This window comes from Curcuma longa, chromosome 10 (genome assembly GCF_044706935.1).
Source record: "Curcuma longa cultivar G26 ecotype Majalengka, Jawa Barat chromosome 10, ITB_CL_G26_1.1, whole genome shotgun sequence".
Taxonomy (NCBI): domain Eukaryota; kingdom Viridiplantae; phylum Streptophyta; class Magnoliopsida; order Zingiberales; family Zingiberaceae; genus Curcuma; species Curcuma longa.
In genome coordinates, this window is record NC_133870.1 from 3,890,183 (window position 1) to 3,901,885 (window position 11,703).

Below are 11,703 nucleotides of genomic sequence, written 5' to 3' on the forward strand. Positions count from 1 at the left end.
AATTGGAGGGATCAATGTGGAAGAGGGAGGAGCACAACAACAACAACAACAATCACCAAGTTTTATCCTACTAGGTGGAGTCAGCTTGAGGGAGGAGCACAAGTGAGTAAAAATTAGGTTTACCATGTAATATGAGCAAAAGGACAAGAGCATAAAACATTTTAGTAGAAAATCTATTTCATCTTCTGCCTACCCTTTACCTAAGTTTGGAAAGATGAAATTTGAGCCAAAATTGAACTTGCAGCATGCCTTTTCATTCCTGCATAAGCATCCATCAATCAAGTAAACATATTAGAGTTGTTGTGCATTCATTAATAACCCTCTCTGTAGATTTTGTCTTCCTTGTTCCATGTAAATATACCCTTAGATTTAGCATTGGCTTGTTGATAAAATAGTCTAAATTATGGACATGAAATAGGATGAAACTATAGTTTTCTTTTAACTAACATGTCTTTAGCATGGTGAGCAAACGAAGAAGGTGAAGAAGACCCATGCTTCTTTATAATGGCTTTACAATTTTTGTTTTCGATCTGTTCTTCTAGATTTGCCTTGTGTTTAAACTATAATATTTTTAATAATACAAGCCTTTGCTCCCATATTGTGCTGGTACATTGTTCTTTATTAATGTTTGGACTAAATCCCAGTAATCCATCTGATTTGTTCTCTTTGATACACTTTTTGGAATGAATTTTGCCTCTTCCTGAAAAATAGAGTAAACTTCACTAGCAATTCATTAGCCCATATCTACTCTTTCCCTGCATAGATCTGCTTACTCTTGTTTGTAATTCTGCAGCACAACGGTAAAATTCATCAGAAAATATGACAGCCTGAAAGGATGCGCAGTGTGGATCGATCAGCAAAGAACACAATTCTAAATCGCCACTATAGAATATGTTGATGGGTTTACAGTTCCCAAGTGCTACAAAACAGTTGCATTTTGTTATCTGCTCCAATGTATTTAGTCTCGAAACTAATCTGCTTAAAATAATTTGGACGGTTGAATTCTTTATTCCATTTTATCATATAGTTTTGTGCAAACGTTGACTTGGTACAGTTGTTCAATCGACCACGTGAAAAACAACCAGGCAGAAGATTTTGTTAATCTTATAAATCCACACTTGTTTACAGGTCACTGGAATTGTACTAGTTAAAAACTTTAGAACTGAGGAATATTGAACGAGATAATATTCTTTATTATATTGGGCATCATTGCTGTGTTTTTTTTTTCTTCCCTGAATTAGACTTCAACTAAAATCGTTGGTTGCATGTTCTTTTAAAACTTGGGTTTCTTCTATGCTTATTTCATATTGTTGTGTCAATCATCTATATTACACTTAAAACGGCCTTATTTGATCACGTGAGTGACGACCACTCACGTGACAAGTTGGGTGATTTTTTTTTATCGTCGCGTGGTGTCGATCGCCGGGGAAAGCGTATTTCCCTCCCTGTTCTCAAACATTGCCCTCAAACGCCGCGAACAAAGTACTGCCGCGGGAACAAGCGAAACTGTACGTCCGCCTATCCAGTCACCCTACTCCTCCTCTCTCCTCCTCCCCTCCTCCGCCTTCATCAGCTCCCTCCCTTCCCCGAACGTCGTCACGATACACAACTATCACGAGGAAGGAAGGAGGGAGGGAAGGAAGCTCGTGGAAGAACTGAAGGAATCGCACTGGCCTCCTTCCGTCGTCGTCTTCTTGACTTCCTCGACGTTCGTTTCGGAGAGGAGGAGGAGGAGGAGAGCCGGCCGTCTGATCTGGACCAGTCTTGTGGGGATCTGACTGGTGGCCGGATGTCGGACGCCTGCTCATAATGATGGGACGTCGTCTCCTCGGCTAAGGCTTCGCTCTTTTATCTACTGTTCCTTCCACTATTCCGCCATAAAGGACCGTGCCACCACGTGCGGCCTCTCTCTCTCTCTCAATCTATCGCTCTGTTCCTCTTCGTCGACCACCACACTGCTGCTGTGCAGCAGCGTGCAGGGCGAACAGCCAGCGGGCTTCTGCCCAGCTCCCTCTCTTTCTCCGAGTAGATGGTGAGGTTGGTCCCCGGTGAGTGACGAACCATCAATTTAACCAATAGATTAAATATTTGATTTTATAAGTAAAATATTCAAGGCCAACGCGATCCTGTCCCTTTAATCCTCTGTTTACTTTGTATGGATGGAACTAAAAATTATAAAAAAATTTCATCGTGGAATTCGTTTCTCTTTATTTCGTAATAAAAGATGGATTCTTTTCTCCTCTTGCTTAATCAACAGACGAAATAAAAAATTTATCCGTCGATGATTTTTTTTCTAACAAATATAAATTCCCATATATGATCAGTTTATTATAAGCTAAGAGCGAAATAAGTATACAATTTTAGAGCAGGTAGTAGGTTAACACACTCCAATACAGTGGAAATTAATGTTCATTAAAGCTAATTAATGTATTTAGTACGTACTACCATTCAATTGTCAGTGCCGAGGACAATATTGGCACTGTAATATCGATTTAATGCATAAAATTATTTCCATCTTTCAAGAAAATTATCCTATTTCAGTGTCACTAAAATAAATAATATCATCTGGACAAGTAAAGGATTAAGAAGAAATAGTTAGATTAAATAAATATATAGATCATTCACTATGAGATAAAACAAGGACTTTTTTATATAGAAAAAAATGATTACTGATTGATCAAACATTTGTTTTTTAGAAATAGATTAGTGAGATAAATTATTTCATAGTCAACAACATACACTTGTCTTGGATAATACTATATCCTGTAAATCATGCTTAATTAGCTTAATTTATAATATTAATAAAAACTATATATTTTGATGCAAAATATTTATTTAATTCTTGTTTTTTATATGACTTTTTACATCAGACAAATCCATTTATTCTACAACTTTTGTCCCTTGTATGATTTTTCAAACTCTTGTCATTTCATATCCTCTGTCATTCTATAATTTTTGTCTTCACTTTGCAAATTTCCACTTGAAAGATTCGATAGCAATTAAATCATTATACAAACAACAAGAAAGTAGATGGATTGGGGTAGAGATATGATCGTCACTGAAAATGATTATCCTTCTATAATATTTTCTCTAATATTTATAAAATATACATGATAGTTAAAAGAGATAAAATTGATTGATATTGTCTACGATGCAAAAAAATATTTAATCCTAAAGATTATGATTTCATTATAATTATCGTCGACGAAATAATTAAAACTATTTTTTTATATGCAAAATCCGTACTCTTTAGAATAGTTGGATAGTAAACTCATTAACAATAAACACCGCAATATCCAATTGCCTTTATCAAATTTACTGTTTCTGAGTCTTTAACATAGTGAGCCAAGTAAATATTAAAAATATTATACTTTTATTAGTATCTTAAAATTAATTTCCATAAAATATCATCGATCTTATCGGTGTTAAAACCAATAATTCAGCGTATATTACTACTGAAAGAGACTGCTTAATTATAAATTAAAAATATGTTTAAATTTTAATCTTTTATCTTCTTGCTGAGTACAGAAAATACTAATGATCATTCACAGTCGAATCGTCCTTCACAGAGAGAAATTAAATCTTATAATATATTATGAAAGTATTTTATCATTAATGCTCGTAGTCCAGGACTGTTTAGACATTAATTATTTCCCTGTGGAGTGCATGTATTTTAATTACCAAAAAATCTAAAAAAATACGAGTGATTGTGTATTTAATTATGAGCTGAGAGGAGCACAGAGAATAGTACACGCCTGCGGCTGACTACACTACCTTTATTCTTAATTTCTATGCCTATATTGATCATTGCTTGGTTTGCTTATAAGCTCGTTTTGTTGCTTCAATTGATGGATCCAAATATTTGGGGAGTAACAAGTTTACTTTTGGATGTTTAAGTAATGTTTTTTTTACATTGTAGCAAAATTCATTATAATACTATTTTACTTTTATTGGAGAAAAGGAATCATAGTACCGTGAATTAGTGTTAAAAATGATTAGTTTTATTGTATTTTCCATTTGATTCTACAAATCATGCATGTTGTCTTTTTTTTTGCTTCCAGGTTTTCCCTATTTGTTGCATTTGTTTAGCATGTAAAATATTTCGGGAAGAAATACAACTATTTTAGTTTCTGATGTTGAGATAAATTGTCTTCAGATTCCATCATCTTCTTGAGGATAACAATAATTTTGTTTGCGAAAAGTAAATAAGTTATGTGATACTTGTGCGTAATTGACTTTCTTGTGATTTTTTCCCCTATACATTTGATCATGAAAATATTTGATTTCATATTGATTATGATTAACTTGTTGGTCATTTTCCTTATTGAGGTTTTTCTTTCCATTAATTTACTCAAATTGTAACCCAAGGATGGAGTAATAGTATAATGCTCAATTGCTAAAAATGAAAAATCTCTAGCTTGACTTTTATGCTTTAGGCTAATTCTGTTGATAGTTTCTTCGTGGTGTATCTGGCTTGACTTTTGAGCTCTTAGCTAATAAGTTTAATTGATAGTTTTTCTATGAGGTAACGAATCATACTTTTTTTTACTTCTTTTTCTTGTTTGACATTATGATATTGCACTTGCAAAAGTGTTTGGTAACCTTAGTTTATCGGGTAAAATTTCCAAAATTTTCTTTTCCCTTATGCACTTCATGGTCATTATGAGTAAGTACGACATTGGTTTTGCTATATATTTGGAGTCGAAGCTAATTTCCAATTTTTTTGGGACTTTTTCTTGAACTCCTCAGTTACTTTTCTTTTTTTCTTATTTGTTTTCATTCATGTTTTCATTATATTTAGTTTTTGTTTTGTGTGTTATTTTCCAAAACTGGTGATGAGATTATCTTGTTATTTTTTGGTTTTTGTTTTTTGTTTCCTTTTTCATTATGCTTGCTCCATTCTCTGTTATGCTTTTAGTTTATCATAATTAGTTAGTTATGTTTTTCTAAACATTGATATCCATGAAGTTAATTCATTAATGTTACAATAAACAGAAAATCATGAACTTATTCTGCAATTTACAAAAATTAAGTGAATCGCTCAAAAAACTTAAAAATGTTTTATAGATAGTTTTTAAGTGAAGAAAAAGATTCAAAAACATGTGGATGCAATTATGATATGACCTAATAATTTTGTTCTGCATTTGTTATAATAAAGGAGGGATGTTAAAAATTTTTCAATTGTTTGTTCTGATCATGGTGACCACCAAACAAGGCTTTTTGTTATTGCACTTCATTCATCTTATGTGCATATTCTTTACTTTGTGTTATATTGATATTGTGCTTTTTGTTTGTTCTTTTTAGGGATTGGCTGCTTCTTGTGCAGAATCTTCCTGGAAGCTATTTTTCTCACGAAAATTGCTAGTTTGCTTTGTGTTGGTTTGGTGCTTCTATAAGGTACAAGGTACAATCTATTCTTGAAAACTTTCCGTATGGTTATCTTGTTGTTCTATAATTATTGTTTGTGTATTATTCTGTTTATTTTAGTTTTTATGTTCATTATCTTTTCTAGGGATTAGCTTATTGCCCTTCCTCTAAACGTTTTGTTGGTCTGGAACTTAATTTGGTTTCAAATTTATTTTCATTAGTAAAATGTCATATGTCCATTCTATATATTTAATTCAATTTTAGCATATGCAAGCCTTTCTTTTTACGTGAACATGCTTGTATTTATACTTATATTTAAGCTACCAATCACGAATACCAATACTTATGGCACACACCGCGCAACGCGCGGTGCATGTACCACCTGCTAGTTAGAATAAACGTGGTAAGCATCACTAAATGAGTTGCCAATAATTATTATATCAATGGGTGTTTGATATTGACATAGGATATAACAGTAATTATTTTGGAAGCTCGTTCTCATAGTAGCATTTCAGAGAGAGAGAGAAGATATCGAAAATCACCGAATGCAAACGTTGTCTCTAGGTTTAATCCAATAAAATTAATTCAAAATAAAAAATAATACCCTAACAATAATTAAATAAAGATTTAAATAGTTTTAAAATTCTAACAAGATAAAAGATGAAAATAACTCTAATATAATGAAAAAATTATTTGGAACTTCTAAAAAGATTTAAATAATATTTTTTTAGTCTAAGATTAGATCGTTATGGGTTATATGCAGTAACGAATATAAATCTTTCAATGAGTTTTGATTTGATATTTTAAAATTTTTGTGGTTTAATTCAGTCAAAAGTTATAATTTCTTAAAGCTCGGGTAGGGTGTTGTCATCGTGCCACGATTGTGTTGGTAAGCATGGCTAGATCATGTTGACTGTAGGATGTCTGTGATTGATCGAATATGTTCATGTCAAGAAACATGGTCATGTTAGAGAACACGATTAAACCGTGTTCACTCTAGACTTCTCTTCGTCAAGTGGTAGCAAAAGACAGTTATGTTAGGGGACACGACTAATCATGTTTGATAATGAAAATTTTAATTGTTGTTCGGTTGTTGCGTTAGATATGATGTACATACACATATTAATTAGCATGTCTGTGTATCTTCCTATTTAAAAATAAAGATAAAATTGATTAATTATAATTTAAATATTTTTAAAATAAATGAATTATAGAATTATACTAAGAATTTTTAAAGTTGTCCTGGTGTCTATTTTTTATGTTGTCAAGTTGATTGATAAGTATTGAATTTTTTCCATTAGAATCTAAATTTTTTTAGTTTATAAAAAAGAAGCATCTATAAATTAAATATTTTACACTTTATGAATTATTCATTAAAATTATTAGGTGATGAAACAACCTTTGAAAAAGAAAATATTATTATTATTATTATTATTATAGAATTTACTTATTCATTCTTTGTCTTATATTGAATAAGATGGAATGGATTGATGATCATTCATTCAAATGTTCAATCAAACAAGTGGAAAGATAAAATTAAAAAGCTCTTCCACCTAGAGGGATGTATAGTATCTAATTTACCTCTTTTCATTAAATTATGGAGTCGATCATGAGAGACGTTTGGTGTGAACGCTTATCATATTTTTACATCATCAAATCCATTGACTTATCTACACTTTCAATCGAACATGCCAAGTATTTTTTACTCAATCTATCGATTTATAGTAACATATATATTTATTACTCAAAAAAGTGAAATCATCTTAGCAACCTATTGACTTATAGTTGGTGGGTAACATATACCCTTGCCAGCAACTGACAAAATATCTCAATTTATATGCACATGTTTATTGTCTTCTAACTAGATGATAATGGATGTCTAGATCTGTGAAGTAACAACTTGGATTTCATAAGTGAGTGGTCTCTCGTTTTTTTTATCTGATTTTAATGAGGCATCTAAGCAGTGAATACATCATGATAATAATCATAATTAATTCTAATCAATAAAGATTTATCAAACATATAATATATTTCAATAACTACTATGATTCCATACCATATTCATAATTATTACCATTCTGCAATAATACTGTGAAATTATTCTCTTGTTCTCTATTTCTATCTTTCTTTTGTTTCATTGAATTCTATAACATTGCTTAGGTTCTGGAAAACTGAAATTTGTAAAATTAATTAATTATTGTTTGTGAATAAATTTCCTTCCTTTTACGGCCGTTTTTCCCGGACAATGAGCTCCGATTTGGTCAACGATATCGAATCCTTTTCTTGCACGATGGCAAATGCAACGACGGCTTCACAACACGAGGAGCAATTAAAGTCAACGCATGGAGCAAACAAAGAAAGTACAAATCCCCATCCATTAAACAAACTTCGATCATTTATTCTTCTTCTTCTTCTTCTTCACCGACTGATCTGGTCCCCCGCCGGCCGCCTTCGATTTCATTGGGGAAGCAGCTGGTGGTCGGAGATCAGGAAGGCGTAGGTGTAGACAACCCCCGCCAGGCCCCCGCCGATCAGCGGGCCCGCCCAGTAGATCCACAGATTCGAGAAGTCGCCGCTGGCCACGGCGGGGCCGAACGAGCGCGCCGGGTTCATGGACCCACCGGAGAAGGGGCCGGCCGCCAGGATGTTGGCGCCCACGATGAATCCGATGGCGATGGGGGCGATGGTGCCCAGCGACCCCTTCTTCGGGTCCGCCGCCGTCGCGTACACCGTGTACACCAGCGCGAAGGTGATGATTATCTCGAACACCACCCCTTCGCCGGCGCCCACTCCCGCTCCCAGTCCATGCGTCGGCGTCTCCTGTAACGTATTTTTATAAAATGTTTTTGAATTTTAATTAATTAAGATGTTTAATTAATTAATAAATATTACCAGTCCGGTGGTAAACTTGACGAGAAAAGCCCCGGCGACGGCTCCGAGCAACTGCGCCACCCAGTAGAAGACGCCGGTGAGGATGGTGATGTGGCCTCCGAGCGCCAGCCCGAACGTCACCGCCGGATTCACGTGCCCGCCGGAGATGTTGGCGCTGATCGACACCGTCACGAAGAGCGCGAACGCGTGCGCCACCGCCACCGCCACCAGCCCCGCCGGGTCCAGCGCCGCGTCCGACGTCAACTTATCTTAATCAATTAATCATTTAATTAATTACCATGCCAATTAATTAATCGATCGGTAGTAGATTATAAGCATACTGTAGGCAATGGCGGAGCCGACGCCGGCGAAGATGAAGAGGAGCGTGGAGATGAACTCGGCGAGGTAGGCCTTCAGCGTGCTGACGCTGAAGGAGTCGTCGAAGCTACCAAAGGCGATGCCGGCCATCGTCGGACGTAGATCGTCAGCTGCTGTCGTCTCGACGAACGATGTTGGATGGTGGAGCTTATACGAGCGGTCGCATATATATATCGAGGCGGTGACGTAAGCAGGGCGGGGAGCAGTTGCTGAAATGAGTGGATGAGGAATAGGCCCGAGTCTATCCAATGATGAGGCGCCAGCTGTCACCGACATGCAGTAGTAATGGGGTTGTCGGGTAGCTCATCAATGATTTGGGTTTGCGGGGCCCGCACCGCCGACCCGCCTATGGAGCCACTTCGTGGTGGGCCAGCGCTGACGGAGACCATGACAAGATGGTTTTTTTTTTTTGGTGAGGAAAATAAAGAAATTAGCGGTCGCAGCATTTTTTGAATAAATTATAGAAATGAATGGTCGCCGTTAGTTTGTCGTCTAAACAATAAAAAATATCTATTACGATTAATTCGATTAAATTGACGTGGAAATTTATGATGATAAAATTTTTCTGGGGCTCTGTTATTGGAATAGTCTAGATGGATTTTCACTTAGAAGTTCACAATTTTTAATTCTTAAAAAGAAAAATTGATCGCACCGCTCTTGGTCCACAAATCACAATGTGGTTCGAGAAGATAGAAACAAATAAAAATTATAAATCTCAGTCAGTATTATGGACTCAATTTCTAAGGTGATGGGTTCGATTTTATAGAAGTTTTCCACCGACTATCAGGGTAAATCGGGAAGCGCATAAATGCCCAATCCAGATGCTCAACATCTTTTGATTGTGTTCCCCCATTTGAAAAATTTTTACAAATACGCTGTAGTTGAGGATCGAACTGTGGATCTCTGGATCACAATTCGGATGTCCTACTGTTGCACCTTTGTCCCGGGGACATGTGAAGATAGAAACAAAACGATCCGGTGAGAGGAATAATTGCCGCATAGATCTTTTGGCAAAGGACAGAGGGAGGGTGAGAGGGAATCGTCCATTCCTATCTACTTCTTGGATCTACATCCTTAAGGGGATATTCTCCAATGATTCCTTTGGCATTTTGGGTGCTCATACTCCCATTTAGTGTTTCAATTCCATTAGTGCAATCGTGCACAGCTCGCATTCCGATCGCACCCTTTATATGGGTTCGAATCCGGTAGAGTCTTTACATCCACTTTGCCGAACTACTGTGAAACTTACATGTCAATAGTTCTCGTCCTTCTGGACCCGAACGAGTCCTTCACCTCCACGTTAATATCGATCAGCAGGTGCTAGCATGGTCGACGTGACTCCTCCGATGTCAAGTTAATGCGGAGCTTAGAATGAATGAAAATGGAAGAAGATGCATAGTAAGAAGTCACTCCCTTTTCCCTCCCTTACTATCATATTTAAAGAGGTAAGCTTTCAAGTCATAATGTGTTATCATATCTCGGATCCTTGTGTTTGTTGAGATGGAAGGAGAGCATAACCCGGTGATATCAAAAGTCCTCCTCCAAATTGAACTGAGGAGCAAAGTTGAATGAAATCTCATTTAAAAAGCATAGGGCACCTAGGCTGTTAAAGAATATAAAAGTGATCTAGGAGGTCCAATCGAAGAACGCGCTAAGTCAAGGAAGGGTCATGGAGCGCTGATTGGGGAGAGAAATTCGATTCTGCGAAGTTGAAGTGATAATAAAAACGGAAGGGCTGAGAGATGTTCCCATAGTAAATAAGCAAAGCAAAGATGTTCTCGATCAGAATGTTCTTATAGTAAATAAATAAAGCGAGATGCTCTCGGTTTGGGAGAATGAGAATACTCGAACACCAATCCAGACCCACTCAGAGAGAGTAGCTCGATCCGACAAGGTCTGGAGGATGCATGATAAGAATATTAGAGTGTCAGAACACTGATCCAAATCCGCCCATAGAGAGGAGCTCGATTCCAAGAGGTTGAGAGGATGATAAGAACATAAAGTACCAAAACACTGATCTATATCCGCTCAAGGAGAGGAGCTTGATCTTGCAAGGTCGAGAGGATGATAAGAACACCAGAATACCAGAGCACCGATCTAGACTAGCTCGGGGAGACGAACTTGATCCCACGAGCTCGGGAGGATGATAAGAATACCATAACACTGATCCAAACCCCTACCTGGGGAGAGGAGTTCAATCTCACGAGGTTGAAAGAATATTAAGAACACCAATCCAAACTCGCCCGGGAAGAGGAGCTCGATTCCATGAGGTCAACAGGATGATAAGAACACCAGAGTACTAGAACATCAATCTCACCCTGATCGAGGATAGAATCTCGATCCCACGATGATGGGGAAACACCCAAATGCCAATCCTGCTTTGACCCGGGGAGAGAAGCTATATCTCGCGAGCATGAGGAAACACTCGAATGCTAATCCCGCTTTGACCTGAGAGAGAAGCTTATCCCATGGTCGTGAGGAAACACGTGAATGTCAATTCTACTTTGACTCAGGAGAGAAACTTGATTCCACAGTCTCGAGGAAACACTCGAACACCAATCTCGCTTTAACCGGGGAAAGAAGTTCAATCCCATGATCGTGGGGAAACACCCAAACTCCAATCCCACTTTCACTGGAGAGAGACGCTTATAAATTATAAATAGTAGCTTACAACCAAGATGGATTGAGATAAACCATTGGAATGGTTGTAGTATAATTGGTATTAGTCTATCTTGACTATAAAATTACACTAGTACACTATATATTGAGCAGGATCGTTTGAGGTTGTTCGATTTATACTGACTATATAAAAGAACAAGACCTCTGTTATTATGGATGTGCATTCTCTTAATCCTAATATAATAACAAATACATATACTTAGTATTTATTTCTTTAACTTGTTAATGGGTGAGATTTATTCTTTAAATCAATAGGCTTGATGAGTTGGGAAATAGTGTTGTTTATAAGATGTGTTATTGATTATAGGAGGCTGTGTCCTAATTATTTAGGCTGATGATGTCCCCTTGAGGAGCTCATAAGAATTATCATGTAAACCCTGCAGGTGGATTTAGTCTGGCATGATAATA

General features: G+C 36.6%; 1 pseudogene; it reads right to left on the minus strand.

Annotated features, from left to right (window-relative positions):
• Positions 1–7,677: 7,677 nt before the first annotated feature.
• Positions 7,678–8,892, minus strand: LOC141835838 (putative aquaporin TIP2-2; annotated as a pseudogene).
• Between the last annotated feature and the right edge of the window lie 2,811 nt (positions 8,893–11,703).